Below are 17,070 nucleotides of genomic sequence, written 5' to 3'. Positions count from 1 at the left end.
TCTGGACTTGCTAGTCCAAGGGTTGGCTGCCACCCTCCAGAGGAGAGAGGCAGACAACCTGCAGACAGGGCAGAGGAAGGAAGTGAGCTGCACCAGGCCATCAGGGGGCTTAGGGAAAGGCTGGCAGTCCAGGGGTCCCTCAAAGCTCTTGCCATATATACAGAAACCACTTATGAATTAAAGGCTGTCTCTGAAAATGTAGGAAATAAGAGCACCAAAAAGAACAGAACAAAAAGTAATCCTTTGCTGAAGCCATTAAGCTGTCATTTACTCTTTGGTATAAAGCATGATGATAAATTCATTGAACCCGCATCTCATATCTCTTTAGAAAACACCTAATTTGTGAGCTCTAATGCCAAATATTTGGGGACTGCAGTCTTGGCTTTAGCCCAAGTTGAAGGAAATTCCAGGTTTTTCTTGCAACAAGGCAGCTCAGCTTTAGCAGCACAGGATCTATGTGAGGGCATATCTAGGCAGCCAAAGCCTAAAGCTTAGAATTTTCCTGATTGTCTCACCATGGGCTCCTGTACCTTCTTTGGGGTTCTGCCTCCTCCTAGACTTGACCTCTGATACTCTCTCTATAGCTTTTTTTGGTCTAAATTTGGACATATCATCTTTCCCCTTAGAAGCAAAAGGTCATGCACATTCTTTAGAAGACATTAAAGGACAAAGTTGGGAGTTTCCCTTAGGAAACTGATGTACATAAAACAAAGTTCCCCCAAAGGGTAACTGCTAACGTGTAGAAATCAATGTTCTGTATCTCAGGTCAATTACAATCTGAGGGCACATTGATTATGCAAGAATATTTCCTATCCCCTCCCCAGACCCTAGCCTATCTGACTTGAATGTTGAACTCAGGTATCTGAAGTCCTCACAAGGACAGAATGGTTTTGCTGGACTTTCATTTTCTCCTTGAACTTTCTTCTTAATCTCCGCAGATACACCTCTGGGTGACCCCCCCCCACCCTGGGTCTTTACTGTGCAATACGTTTGTGTTGGTCCCGTCACAGTGAATTCAGCTCTGATTCTTGGCTCCTAAATCAGGTCCAGGAAATTCCTTTTCTTGTTTTGAAGCCATGTGCATGGATCTTTGAAGCCATCTTGGTATCACAGTTTTCGAAGGACCTGAACACCAATAACCTCTACTCTTGGCTGATCTAATTCTTACTACTCTCGTTAAGTAGTCTAATCAGAAGCTCTCTTGGAGGGCCTGTTAAAAAAACACTGATTCTTGGGCCTCTCCCCCAGAATTTCAGATTCAGTAGATTTGAATGAATGGCCAAGAGTCTGCATTTCTAGTAAGTTCCCAGAAGATGCTGAAGCTGCTGGTCAGAGATCACTCTGTGCAATCTGCTGTTCTGCAGCCTTGCTACTCAAAATGCAGCTCTTAGATCAGCTGCACACAACAACCTGGGAGCTTTTAGATATGTAGAATCTGGGATCCCACCCTGGATATACAGAATCTGATTCTTTTTTTTCACTTTTTAGCCCACACCCATGGCATATGGAAGTTCCCAGACTATGGGTCAAATCAGAGCTACAGCTGCTGGCCTACACAACAGCCACTGCAACATGGGACATGAGCCAAATCTGCGACCTACCTCACAGCACATGGCAACGCCCCATCCTTAACCAACTGAGCAAGGCCAGGGATCAAACCTACATCCTCATGGATCCTAGTCGGGTTTGTTAACCACTGAGCCACGAAGGAAACTTCTGAGTCTGAATCTTAAAAGGTTCCCAAGTGCTTCCTCGGGTCAGAATATGTTCTCCACTTGGCGTTTATTAGACTGGGGCACTTAGACTCTGGAGTGTGCCAGGGACACACAAATGGCAATTTGAAACATTATTTTTATATTAAAATGAACTTAAGTATATTAGGGGGTAGAATGCACAATTCGCAGAGCTTTTAAAAGTGAAAACAAGAACTTATAAATAAATTTGGGGATTATAACAAGTAATTTCAAAGTCTGCCCCTAAGGATCTCAGGCATGTATGGTATTTATCATCTTCCCTTATGAGAAATTATATTAGAAGATTTGAGAAGCTGTGCTTCTTCCTCTGTTTCTGAAAGCATGTGAGCCTGATTCTATTCATCATGTTGTGGCTTTTTTATTTTTAATGATGAGACTTTAATAGAAGCTGTATCTTCCCTGAGGACAGCATGGGAAATATCCTTGTCCTAAGAAGCAGAAGACTTCTCTGTTGGTTGGAAGTCTGTTGATCTTATTGGACTTCTCCCTGTCCCCTATTTCTAGCCTGAGTTTCCAGTTATAGCATCTTCTCTGTTGAGAGAGAAAAAATATGTTTTTGTCAAAGCTGTAATACACACTTGAGGATATCAGACTCTAGCTCTGTTAATTGTCTTGGAGGGTTTGTTTTCTACTTTTAAACTGAATGAGATCCTGAATTCTCCTAGATTCCTCCAACATGTGGCTACAGCTTTCCAAATTAATGTTTCCAATTTTCCTCTCATCCTTCTGGCATCATTGAGCACCAAAGCAGGCTTTTTCTCAGAACCACTTAAGCTAAAGCTGGACAACTTGATATAAACTTTGGAGAGTTCACCACAAGAGCTCATGTATGGACCATGTTCATGTCTTGGCTGTATGACCACCCAGAAAGACTACCGAGACCTTCTGTCTATAAACCAAGAAAACGGTCAGACTGCCCCCGGTCCCCCTCCCTCCATCTGAAGATGCTTCAAGCCTGACTGCGAGAAATCTGCACTGGTTATCTTCAAAACTCAGAAATTGGGGTTACAGCCTGCGCTGATCCTTAACTACTGTTTCCCTTTTGTTTCCATAGATATATCTCTTATTGGAGTTTCTGTTGTGGCACAGCAGAAACAAATCTGACTAGGAACTATGAAGTTGCGGGTTCGATCCCTGGCCTCGCTCAGTGGGTTAAGGATCCAGTGTTGCCTGTGAGCTATGATATAGGTCTCAGATGCCGCTCAGATCTGGCATTGCTGGGGTTGTGGCATAGGCCGGCGGCTGTAGCTCCATTTCCACCCCTAGCCTGGGAACCTCCATAAGCCGTGGGTGTGGCCCTAAAAAGACAAAAAAAGAAGAAAAAAAAGAAAAGAAAAGAAAAGAAAGAAAGAAATGTCTCTTATTAAATACCTGATGCAGATACACTGTATAGGCTTTGGGGGGCCTACTACAATGCCACCTCCTAAGATGAGATGAAGTTGTTGAATTAAACTGCCCTATTTTCAAAATGAAGAAATTAGTTCAACAGAGCAATCTACTGACCCGGTTTCAAAGGCAGAGCAGAAGGGGACCAAAATAAACCACCCTAAAATACACGTACACAAAGGACACCATGACTCCCATTTGTCCTCCTGAAAGCAGGAAAGAATTCTCCCACTGGATGGTACCGTCTCTATTCTGGGAGGCTCACAAGCATCCTTATCCCCAGAAATAGGAAATTTAGTGCCAAGAAGGCTGTCAAAAGAAACCTTGTTACTTCTTCACTAATTGACTACCATCCGCTCAAACGCTTTTGTTGTGCAGTTCTTCACAAATGTGTTGTCTCCTTGCCCAAAAGGTACGAAAATTGCCTGCTTTGGTCCTGTCGGGGTGTCTTAATTCCTAGCTTGCTGTACGTAGGACATTGTCTTTCTCCTGTAATTTGTGGTGTGTCAGTTAGAACCAAAGAACCGAGAAGAAGGGGAAGGTTTCTTCTTGGACAACTCTAAGCTCTGATGAGATGGTTCCCTCTCTGCCTCTCCCCCACCCCCGGAGAACTGACTTGTTTCCAAATCCTATTTTACTCAGAGTTTCAATGTTAAGCATGTTTATGCATGCGGTAATGATAATAAACAGCGCTCTGAGAAAGGCTGTCCTCTGTTCTCACAATAACTCTTGACATGTCTCCTTAGAGACTTTGGTTGACTCTGCTTTGTTAAACATCTAAAGATACGGTAACGAGAAAAGAGGCCTTAGCGAAGAAGCTAGAAACGAGAGGCTTATCAATTCCTTAGAAGACAATAAATGAGGCAGAGAGAAAATCGTGGAGTTACATATTTGGAGAAAGAGCTTAATGCATAGGAAATGTGGAAAGCTGTATTTGAACTTTGATGGTGAAATCATACCCAATAAAATCCCTTGCCAGCAACCACCGTTGCTTTTGAACTTCTGGTTCTACAAAATGGGAGAGAGAAGAAAGACTCCACCTGCTATGTTGATATTGCAAAGCACGGAAAAGATAGCAGCCTTATTATTATTTCTCTTTCAGATTAGGAATCCTATTTAGGAAGGTAGAGGAACTTCTATCTGAACATCGCTCATATGGCTGATGAAGTGGGGGTCACAATAAAATAATTGCAAGGGACTCTGGCTGAAAACACTTCACTTGCTCATTATCTTTGGTCTCAATAAAAAACAGCTCAAGTGGTAAAAGCTCTTCTCAGTCACCAAGGAATCGTAGCTGTGGGTAAGGAGCTGTGAACTTGAGAAGGGAACGCTTTATAAAGAATGGCGTTTCTCAGGATGCTCTGGTTGACGGCCGTCTTAGGGCTCCCTTAGTAACTCATTCTCCAGGGAGGCACTTACACGCCAATCTAAGCCACAGTGCACAGAAAGGGCTAGAACGCCAGAATTTTCTTCCTTGTTATCACACCTGCCCTCTCCCTGCCTACCTCATGCCCCCTAAAATCTTTAAGCCCTTTTATTCCAATGCATATGAATTAAATAGGAATTTTATGGTAGCTTACAAAGTAGTTTACATTTTAAAAATTGTTGAAGAGACAGAAGAACAGAGTGGACATACATACTGATGGAATTTTCTCTACTCTAGCGCTACAGAAATGGACATCCTGAAAAGAAACATGGTTTTCCAAGTTGGGGTTTTTGTTTTTGTTTTTGTTTTTGTTTTTCCACGAGAGTAACATTGGCCAGATTTCATAACTCAAGAAATGCTCGGCCAATCTGATGCTTGTTTTGTAGCAAATAGAAGTTTTGATATTGTCTTTCCTTTTGCATTTTTTTTCTGTTTTTAAAGTTTTATTGACGTATAGTCGATTTACAATATTGTGATGATTTCTGCTGCACAACAAAGTGATTCAGTTATACATGTAAACCCATCCGTCCTCCTTCAGATTCTTTTCCCACGTAAATCATCCCTTTGCATCTTGCTAAGCAATTCTGAAACGGCTCTCCTGGTGCCGCTTCTCAAACCATGGCATGATTACAAAGAAAGAATCATGCCTAGGCCAATAATAGATGCATAAAATCTGACATCCTTGGGATTTTCGCATGACTGTCAGAAGGCAAAATATAGAAGATGATGGGAGTTTAGTGGTTATGAATTTTCAGTCTAATTTCAGTGTCTTCATTAATACATCCGCTGTGATAACTTCATTATATTTTGAGCTTATTATTTGGTAACAAAGAAGCAGAGACAAGCTCTTCAAGGGAAAACTCTTCCTTTTGAGTAATGAGCTTGGGCTCAAAGGAAGCAACTGTGTTCCTTCTCTGCTCACATGTGCTCTGGAGGGGACCGTGACACCTGCAAGAGGTGAAGATAGGAGCAGAAATCACCTGGGGTCCTGGAGTTGGGGGGGGTGTTGGAAATGGGGGGGGGTATGCTGTCCAGGAAAAACCCTCTTCTGGTGCAGGAGAGGGTTTATAACGTGATCAGAGGACTTAAGGTACCATCTATTTATTAAAATAGTGGCATCAAGGTCCCCAGGTTTCTTGTGGAAAGCCCAGGAGTCACACCCAGGGGATCCCCCCCAAGGAAATTAGAGCAATGGAAGAATCCCCTTCCCCGCTGGCTCCCTGCACGGGTGGTTTGTGCTGTCTCTCGTCTCAGGAAGTCTTGGATCAAACGCACTAAGCACAAACAAAAGGGTGGCCCCGCTTCCTGGCACTTTCAAGTCTCTGTTTTTACCTGAACAAAAAGACGGGGTCTTTTTGGTGAGTACACATAGGTGAAGGGTCCTTTTCAAAGGCCCGGGAAAGAATTCATAAATTACCGAGTCACCTTTATATCATCTAACATTTTTTTAAAAGTTTCAAAATAATATTCTATGAAATCCAACCCGTCTGAATGTATCCTAGAGACATGAACAATAGTATTCGAGTGAGAAAAACAGATGAAAAAAAAATGTGTGTCATGTGAAACCCAGACCACACTCAGCCCTTCTGATCTAATTAAAAACCTTTCAGTCTGGCTCTCTTGGTTTGGCTATTCCATGCTTTCTGGAGAGTATTTCCACCAGGATGCTGGAGATCTGGGAAGCCTGCGGCCAAGTCCAATGTGCTGTGCGGTACAGGGCTGGCTAATGTGGTTCCCAGAAGAAGCAAGGACTGTAGTCTCTGGGCTGCTGCTGCTCCGACACCCCTCTGAGCACTCAGCATCCTCCATATAGATCTTGGTCCAAAGCCATCTCGCAGCCGCCAAAGTGCAGGTCTCACTCAGAAGGCTGCTATGAGACGGTACGTGACCACCTTGGGTTGGACAGAGACCTTGGGCTTCACTCGTGAATATTTTTCACTAAACATGAGTCATCTCCATGTGAAAAAGATTTTGATGAGTACTGTCTACATGCCATCCCAGCAAGCTGTTACCATTTTTACGTACTGTGTGTTTTGCATAGTGGTGATCCTAGGGTCATTTTTCACTCTGCTTTTTAAAAAAATAAAGCGTCCTCCCATTTTTCACGTTGGCCTTGTATTTTTTCTTAGATCTTTCTCTCGGTAACTGCATGTTCACTGTGTAATATACCCACAGTGTCCTATTGTTGGACATTCGGGGGGGGGGGAGTCCCTCCCCCACCGTGCTGATAACGTTATAGAGAATACTCTTTACAGAGCTGTTGCTTCTACTGAATTAGTTTCTTAAGATAAACTCTTAGAAATGAAATTACAATGGATGACCGTCTTTGTTGCTCTCTCTATTCTGTGTCTCATTGTGTCTCTCCCAAAACGTTTATACCAATTTACAGTGGCGACAGTAAACGTAGGCCAGTACATGTATAAAATCTCCTTTTAGTAACTAGTGACTAGAACCGTTTTGCTAAATCAGAAGAAAACGGTTTCCCAAGTTTGCTGTGGCTTGCACTTCTTTGGTCATACTTGTGAAGATATAAATTATTTTCCTGTGTTTGCTATTTGTATTTTCTCTTGTACCAATTATCAGAGTGACATATTTGTAATTTCTCCTATGCTCTGGCTCCATCAATTTTATAATGAGGTCTAGAAATACCTGCACAGTTGATTAAGTCCCCATAATCGATCTGTTTCTTCCATTACCTTGAGGAATGGCTTTTAATGATATTTTTGACTAACAGACATAACTAAAGGAATATTCAAGCCCATCCTTGGTTGGGTTCCATGCCTTGTTCACTATCTCTCTCTCTCTCTCTTTTTTTTTTTTTTTAAGATGGTTCGCTATCTCCTTGGAATCCATATTCTAGCCTAGGACAGATAAAGTGGTCAGTAGTAATTGCTTTAAACAAGTAATTCTAATTGGAATAAAAACAATTTTACCAGGAAGTTAGAGCTGTAGACATGCTGAGCTATTGAAGATGTGTATCCAAGCACTAGAGCCCATTTCTCCAGCACAGGAGAAACTCTTATTTAAAGACATCTTTATTATGATGGTCGGTCTAGACAACCAGTGTTTTCTTTCCCCTGGACCAAAAAAAAAAAAAAAAAAAAAAAAAAAAAAAAAAAAAAAAAAACCTGTCATCTCTCCCAAGTTCTATCAGTATTCTGAGTGCCCAGTACAATTCTCAATGTGTAGCAGGTGTTTAATAACTATTTGTTGAATAAATAAATGAAAGAATCAAATTGTGTGATCACAAAATTACTCTCACTGCAATTGGGACACACGAAGATATAGACTTTACCTTTTGTAAGAGCTGGGAGCCCATCTGCTAGGTGGTAGAGAGAAAAACTTGAGTTCAAAGTTTAAATCTTGGACAGAAACAAGAATTGACAATCTCTTTTGAGGTTTAACTCATTCTTTGGTGTAGCATTTCTCAGGATTTCAGATTGTTCTCCCAGCTCATCTCGGAGATTCTCTTCAAGGCACAGGGTGATGCTTACCTGACTTGTATCACTGAAAGAATGAAGCCCCTGACCTGGTGCTGATTCTGCTCTGGCTGGCAGTGAGGATCCATGTTTGAGCAGCACTCGAGGTCACTATAGATGATGAACTTGTGGCTTATTCCTGTTTACTGTCATCAAGGACCTGGAAATGTGGCCTTTTCCCAGCAAGTGATGGTGCAGTAGATGCCAAGGGGTGTCTGACACATCTTCCATCGGTCCCTGGTCCAGCACCCATGTCCCCTGAGCCCCTCAGGCCTTTCTTCTTAATGATGATGCTTTCTCTTCTTACCTGGGCCTAGGTTGCCTCATGTTGATGGATTATATAGAAAAGCAAAGGCGAAAAGTAAGCCAGCTTCTTCCAAAATAGCACCTCTACTACATGAAAGAGTGACTGTTAGGAGGGCTTCACAAAGAAGTATTCCATGACCCTGGACATGAAAAAACCCTGCAAATTAATTTGGAAGGGAGCTTGGAAAGAGTGTCATAGGTTCTTTTTTGTTATGAGTTGATGGCAGTTTTCTTTTTTTTCCCTGTTTCTTTTTTTTTTTTAATTGTTGAAATACAGTTGAAGTACAATGTTATATTAATTTCAGGTGTACACCAAAGTGATTTAGATATATATACATATATTAATTGCTTTGCCATTTTATACATATATATGTACTTTTTCAGATTCTTTTCCATTGTAGATTATTAAAAGCTTCTGAGTAGAGTTCCCTGTGCTATACAGTAAGTCCTTATTGGTTATCTATTTTATAATTGTAGTATGTATCTGCTAATCCCCAACTCTTAATCTATCCCCCCACCCCAGGGATGAATTCTTAATTCAGTGTCCCATGCAACCTAGGAAAATGAGATTCAGACATTCTTGCCTTGTTCTTGTCCATTCACTGCTCCCCTCTGTAGGAGTGAATGGGTGAAGGATGGAGGCCAAATGTCTACTTCTGAAGAAGGGCCTCCACTGGAAAGTCTGGGGAATGATCAGGAGCAAGTGCTGCTGTCCACACTTGGGGCTGGACGAGGACCCAGGGATTGAGTTGCTGGCAGTGTCTCTGCCTCCATGAGCACTGATTCCAAGCTCTTTTGCTTCTTTCTTACTGATTGTCTCTCCTCACTTCAGTCCAAATCCCCATCCAAAGAAATAAAGAGAGTTCCTGTTGCAGTGCAATGAGATCTGTGGTACAGCAACTCTGGAGCGCTGGGATAGAGGTTCGATCCCCAGCCCTCCCCATGGTGGGTTAAGGATTTGGGAATTGCAGATTGGATCTGATCCCTGGCAGGGGAAATCCATAGGCCAGCAGTGGGGCAGCCAAAAATAAATAAATTAAGTAAATAAATAAACCAACAAAGAAGCAATGAAAGCTACCCAATCCTTTTTTGTTCCATGTCAACCTGCTATAACTAAACCAATTTGCTTTGTCTAAACTGGGGTCTGCAATAGCCTAGGCTACCTGGAAAACAAGGACAGTGTTTAATTTCCTAAGATGTTAGACTCCAAAATGCCACCATATATTTATTTATATTGCTGTGCTCTTTAGCAAAACAAAGAGAGCAGCAAGGAAAAACCCTTCTGTAATGAACTTTATTGAACTCAGTCTGCTGTTAGATGTGGTGGGAATCTCCTGATCCTGTGCCAGCCGGCGGAGGGAGCCACTGGAATAAACCGGAGAGGGGGTGGGGGGGGGGGAATGTGGGGGGGGGTGTGGGCTGTGGGCGTGGAGAAAAGGAGCTGTCCAGGATCTGCCATCTCTGGGGTACGATCTCCCCTAGCGGGTGGGGAGCTGCATGTCCCGCTGGGGCTGTTGAAGGAGGCCACCATATGCCCTGTTTGACTCTGAGTGAGACATATGCCCTTTGGACTGTAGAAGTAGCCTCTGGCTTGACAGTGATGAAACTAGGATTCTAAAAAATGCTTCTGAATGCATCTCCAGCATAGGAAAGGTGGGCAATAAACCTAGATGGTGTCCACGGGGGCAAACATCAACCCAGGCCGCTCACTCACGGAAGGAAGCGGTGCTGTGCCCCGGGGCAGAGCTGGGAAAACGGAGGCTGTTCGCTGGAGTCTCATAGGGAGGGGCCAGGCCCAGAGGCCGCCACTTCACTTCCTGTGAGCAACCACTCTCCTTATTACATAATTTCCCCCTGAGCCCGCACAATAGGCGAAATGTGTGTTCAAGAGGCTTTCCTCTGCCGAAACATCATTTTCTGCACACCATGATTGGCAAAGCCTTCTCCTCACACCCAGAGTCTATGATTGGCCTTGATTACTGGACCACGGGAGGTCAGGGATGGGTTCCTCGGCTTCCTACCTCCTCCTCTCTCTCTTCTCCCATCAAAGGCTAATCACCAAGATTCTCGGATTCTAAATTCACTAAGGGCTGATTTGCCGCACTTGCCACTTATCCAACCAATTTAGCAGCAAGACACTCCTGGGACCTAATTTCTGGTTTGAGTCGTATTCATCCGCAGCCTAGAATAAATGAAGACTCATCTGATGGGAACGCGGGGTTAGTCGTGTGGAGGGTTAACCCTTGGGGGAAGGACGGATGTGGCGGTGGTATATCTGGACACTGGAGGATGATGGTCTTGATCCTTCTTCACCTGCTTCTCTCTGAAGTGCTCACCAGCCCTCGGAGTAAACATGAAACCCGGTGGCAATGCCGGGAAACACAGTGGAAACGGACCTGCTGGAGCCAGTGGCAGCTCTCCTGCTTCGCAATCAGGGAGGGAGCTGGGCCCCGCGGAGTTCAGTGTCCTTTACAGACTCCATGGGTCTCAGTGCCCAGTGCCATTCTCACACCGGAAACCACGTGGTCTGAATTCTTCCTGGGCTTGTGTGATGGCCACCAGGCTGCCCATTCAAGGAGCTATGACCTAGGGTCAATGTCAAGATTTCATGAACTTCCAACAGGTTTGTCTTCAGCCCCCTGCCTTCTGTCTCAGACCCTCTTTCCTATCTCAAGGTCTCTACCTTGAGCATTTGGTACTATGTCATCCACCAATTCCCCAAACTACCCATGAATGTTTCCTAAAAGCATCTTAGCCAGCAAGAGGATCATTACTTTTCTTCTGGCAAGCTCTGTTCCTCCAATATTTACCTGTCTCAACTCAAAATGCCCTATTGGGCATTGATCTGTTTGATTGACCATGACCAGGCAGGGGTTCCTCTGCCTTGATTCTTTCCTGAATCTGCTTCTTACACTGAAATCTACCTCCCCTGTGTCCCATCCCTTCAACCCCCCTGTTCCCAGTCAGCCGGCTGTCTGGTTCAGTGCAACCAAAGAAGGTACTTGGAGACAGTGAACAACAGAGTGGATCTGTTTTAATTGGTGACATGACACCATAACCCAAAGAAGGGACTCCGTGCCAAGAATTTCAGACTCTCCGGAGGACAGTGTTGGATGGGGCTGAACATGCCGGCTCGGTCTTTTCAGAGCCTTTCAGGCTCCACTTGCAACCTCAATGCTGCCTACTCCGATAATGCTTAGGGTAGCTTAGTCATCTGTCACGTGCACTCTTGTCCCAAACCTCATGTAGGACAACTCTTTAGAGTGATCATACTTTCCAACCAGAAATTGATATACATGATCTAAAAAATAAGAGGGACTTCTTCATTGTAGATTTATTGAAAGAACAAAGAGAAATCTATAAAAAACACATTAATTAGGTGAAGAACAAAAAGGATTCTTTGTAAAAAGTTAACCAGTATAGGAAATTGGAAGTTTCTCAGAATATTAAAGGTCCATGGCTCTATGGTGGCCACATCAGGTCACAATGCTCCAAAGCTATAGCAGAATGAGAGCCTTGGATCAGAGACCTTTGTGCTTATCACAGCAGTGCCAGTAATGTGATGTGACCTAGACTGAGTTATTTGATACCTGCAGACATCCTACCCTCATTCTTTAAAGAAGAAAAGAATCCTACAATAAGACTATACAGCATGGTCTGTGACCTCAGACAGACCTCAGTGGCCATCCTGGCTCTGCCGTGTTTCAAGCAGTGTGACCCTAAGCAGATGACTTAGCCACCTCTGAGCTACAGTTTCCTCATCTGTAAAACACAGATAATGGCAACATAATAGATAATTCACATAATAGATAATTCACTCTTGTGTTCAGTGAATGGTAGCTATAAGCATAAAATTAATACAATATTGTGATTAGATTCATTGAATACGAAGTTTCTTTCTAGACAATCTGTTTATCAGGACAGGAGGTAGAGGAAATAAAGAGAAAAGTTTAGAGGCTATGCCCCTGCTTTTATTTTTTTTCCTCCATTTTTCTCAAATGCCTAGAAGCATCCCTATAGGATTTCCAGATCCGGATGACTCAGCCAGTCTCCTTTCCGCCCCCCAGCAAAGGAGATTCCTAGGGAAGAGGTAGATAGGACATTTTAAGTATAATCCCTCAGTTTCATTTCCCAAATGAGTTCTGTCAGCATCCAGAATCCCCTTCTCTAATAATGACCTTCCCCAGTGAAAATTAAAGACTCATTTATCTAGAGATGGCCAAATGTAAAATTGTGCTTGTAAAATAACACCAGCTAAATCATCATCCTTCAACTTTGTGGCAAATAGGAAGCTTTTAACCTCAGAACACTTAAGAATTTGGGTTTTAAGAAGCCATAACCCACAGGTAGTACATGGATCTTTTGCAAAGAAACTTCCTGCCACGCTCTTTTGCTGTGGTTTTCTTCCTACCCTCCTAAACCTCATGAAAGTAAAAATAGCAATCAATCACCCAAAGTGGTACTTGGTCTAAAATAACTGAAAGGCGATAGAAGATGAGTGCTAGGAATGCTTAGCAGCAGACACTGGCTCTCCAGCCAAGAGATTACTCATTAATATTGGGCACAGGTTGATAGGGCGTCGTCGTTCCCAGAGCCTCTGCACTGTGTCCTGAGAGTCTGGTGTCCACTTATGTTCTTCAACAGCCACATCAACTTGAATAGACCAGCTGTCCACGTGAACCCAGGAGTTCCAGGGAGCAGAGACGGCCTGGTTTTGTGCTCCTGGGCCCAAAGATGTCCAAAACATTTTTATGATCATTTTAATCTTTTTTCCTTATACAAGAATTTTATTAAAAATTCACATGTACCCTCCCAATCCCTCTATAAAATAGTCTTTCAAGCTTGTTGGTTGAAGGATGATGCTTTTGTAGTACAAAAATAGGATGAAGCCAGGGTGAGGGTTTCCTTTGAATCCCTTTGATTCTGGCAAATATAGTAAATCCGGATGCCACGGATGTGTCATGGTGTGGCCTGTAACCCAGGAGTGCATTCAGTTCTCCTTCCACTCCTCTCTAGGCTGCTTTGATTAATTCATTAAACTTACTGATTCATTCTAAAAATATTTTTTGCCAGGTACAAGGTGTCTGAAATTGAAAGATAAGAGGTCACAGTCCTGGCCTTCCAGAAGCTTATAGTTTCCTGGGGGAGGTAAAAGAGAACTCAGTGATGACACTACAGCTGTGGGGTGACCCAAGGAGCCATGGGAGCCTCAAGAAGAGGAACCAGCTTGGAGGAAGACACAGGCTCCTGAAGGAGGTGACGCAGATGTCAAAAAGAACAGTGATTCAGAACGGAGGGGCTGGTATTGACCAAGGAGGAGAAATCCAGATTGGAGATTTAATCTAAAACTCAAGTGGTTATTTGCAAAATCCATTTACTCTCAGCAGTTTAGTCAGAGATGGAAGAGACAATTTTTGTGCCCTCTGATTCACTCCTGAGTCTGAGTGGCTGTGCTCAGGAAGAAGAGATTGCAAAGCTGTTGACCTTCTGGACTGATGCTGGTAGTGGGTTTCTACCCTATGTCATTGACCTTGGACACACCTGAGAAGTAGGTTCTCCCTGTGGGTGGCAGTGAGCAGGACAGGTGGGCTGGAGTGAGGCCAAATTGGAGGGGGGGGGTGGGGTGGATAAAGCTGGATCATTCACAGCCTCTCCAGAGGAGATCCAAAAAGGGCATCCCCCAGGGACCGTGGGTGTGGGTCAATGGAGCCCTAGTCCCAGCCCTTCCTTCATCAGCCCTGACCTTGCTTCTCCTCGGTTCACCCAGCCGCTTAGGAAGCCAACACTCTGAGGCAGAGACATATTCAGGCCACTGACAGGGGGCCCCAGTCCCCCTCCTGAAAGAACCAGGCACAAGGACCTGCCTTATCATCACTGCTAACAATTACACCACCAAGAAGCACAAAGCCTGGCTTTTTGTCGTGTGATGCGCTCAACCCACAGTTATGTGCAGAATCTCACATTACCCACCTCACTGGGTTGTTGCAAGGATTAAGTGAAAGCGCCTTCTCCATAAACTGCACAGCACCATATAAACACAGATTATTCGTGTTATTTTATTATCATCAATCCGCACAGAAAATCCCAAGAGGCCGGGAGGCAGGCATTATTAACTCGCATTTTCAAGTTGAAGGAACACAGAGGACAGGGAAGAAACTGCAGTCTACGGACTCAGAAAAGCTCTGGATGGTTATTGTTCTGAAAGAAAGGAAATAAAACAGTAGATTTTACAAACTCTCTTCTCATCCAACAATTTCAAGTTTAAATAATACGGTTTGATTTCATTTTACTTATTTCTAAGTCTCTATGGGTTTCTCAGGGAGAATAGTCTGACAGAAGTGTTTTTCCTTCACTCTTCATTTTATAAACAGTAAATTTGGTTGGTTTATCACCGAGAACAAAGAACTAAATCCTAACTGCAGGGTGTTTATTTTTCCAGTGAGGATCATCTTCAAGAAAAAATAGGGTAAGTGTTCAGGAGGGGCCAGGTGGGCAGGTGTGGCGACTTCTGAGAGCAAAAGGTTGGCTCACCTTTCCCTGGGGGGCAGGGCAGTGTCTGAACCCCAGGGCAGCTTTGTTCCTGCCTGTGCTCAAGTGGCTCTGCTCGAACCCGCCATCGATCCCGTCTGTGAAGTGTCTTTGTCATTTGCAGCTCTAAGTGCTGCAGTGGCTGCTGGTTGATGGAGTGGGGCTGGTGTGTTTGGGCGGCCCGGAGTGCTACCAGGGCTAGAATTCCCCAATGGAGGGGGCCTTATCTTGATGAAAGGAGCCGGTGGCCAGACATCACAAATAGATTTTACCCTTTGCATTAGCCATAGGGCATTGAGGCATTAGAGTCCAGGGTCTGCCCTAGAGCCAGGGTTGCCTGGCTTGCTTAGGTGGGGTCCAGGGAAGAGGGATGGAGGGTGGATGGACTCCCATCAGGCTCCTCTGAGCCAAGAGAGGAGAGGCCACCCTGGACGAAACCCGCATTTGCAAAGGGGGGACACTTCCAAAAGCTTCAAGCAAGGCCACTGCGAGGAACTAGGACATGATTTTTATGAATATGACTTAGATCTGGGACTGTCCCAGCTCCTGCCTTTGTCCTATTGTACTTAAGCAGAGCGCATCTCCTCACTTTCCAAAACATTACTCTTACCTTAGGCATGTGCCTAAGATGCTGACTCTGGTTGCCCCAGGATACAACATGCACTGACACTTAGCTTAACTAGCAGGTATCATGTGTCAGGCAGGATTCTGAATGCTCTGATCTTACTTTAATCTTTCCATCAGCCCTACCATGCTGGGATCCTTCTCCCCATGACACCACTGAAGACACAAGCTTAGAGTGTGTGTGTGTCACAGGCCTAGAGCAACCCAATAGGAAAGGGGCAATGTGAGAACAACGCAGTTCCACCTTGAATGGGTGATTGCAGTGGTGGCCTGTTATGGCTTTTCATGGGGTTCACTAGTGCAAACAGAATCAGGGGTCCACTCTCATTCTCAGCTTGTTGGCCGACTCTCCCAGAAACAACGTTTTCCCAGGTTTTTGTGTACATGATGATGCTTAAGGTCTATCTTCCCAACTAGTTTGGAAAGGGATACAGTGATGGGAAATTCGTTGACTTCCATGAGTGCAATGCTGGGCTGGGCACCAAGATGCAAACCCTCTAACTCTGAGCAGTAAAGGTATGAAGTGACTCCTGCACTTACATACTCGTATTTCCCACAATGCCACAGACCTGTGTCTTTGCAGAAGAGGTACCCAGTGTGTGTGACGATGAGTGAGCTTTTAACAGTCCCAGAGAATTTTGAAATAATAGGAAAAAAGAAAGAAAGGAAATTAAAATCATACTAATAACTCCTTGGAGTGCCCATGTCTTGTCAATTCTAAGCAACTGTGATTCAGTCACATCAGCGAATATCAGGTCTTGGTGCCGGACTATTTTGGATTAGGTGTTGGCCATTGAATTAGACCTTGGTGAGGACATTTGTTGCCACAGTGATGGGTGTGAGGGTCCTTTCACACCCCTGATTAGAGGATTTTGTATTAGGGGCCCTCTGACTACTCTGTGAGGTGTAGGCTCTTTTCAACCCGGGTTTGTAAGCCTGAGTCCACACCTGCCTCCAACAGATCCCTGTCACTTTGGAGCTGGATGTTCTTCTATTGGAATTTAAATCACTCCTCTCTTTGCTCAGAGAGGAGAGCAATCAACGCGGCAAACCCAGAGTGGACATGCTAGCAACACATCTCTCTCACCATCTGACACCATTCTGAAAGATTTCACAGCCCAGCAGCAGGGAGACCATTCATCATTTCCCAGGTCTCTGATCTGGCACAGAATGTGGAGCCAATTCAGGGCCAAGGTTGTGAGCGGTTTTATTGCAGGAAGGGGGACCCCTTCCAGGGCCCGAGAATGGGCTCTCATCTAACACTTGGGAATGAATTGTCCAAGGAGGCATTCATGCCAACAAAGCAAGAGACTTTATTGGGAAGGGGCGGAGAGCAGCAGGGTGAGGGAACCCAGGAGAACCGCTCTGCCATGTGGCTCGCAGTCTTTGGTTTTATGGGAATGGGGTTAGTCTTGGGGTTGTCTCTGGCCAGCTGTCTTGCTTGGCCTGTACTTGGTCTGGCTCAGGGTCCTTCTTGCTGGTGGGCATATCTCTCAGCCAAGATGGACTCCAGTGACAAAGACTCTTGGAGGTTGGTCATCTCCTGCCTCCTACTGGCCCCTCCCAA

Source organism: Sus scrofa, chromosome 10 (assembly GCF_000003025.6).
Source record: "Sus scrofa isolate TJ Tabasco breed Duroc chromosome 10, Sscrofa11.1, whole genome shotgun sequence".
Lineage (NCBI taxonomy): Eukaryota > Metazoa > Chordata > Mammalia > Artiodactyla > Suidae > Sus > Sus scrofa.
Note: the sequence above shows the minus strand (reverse complement) of the source record.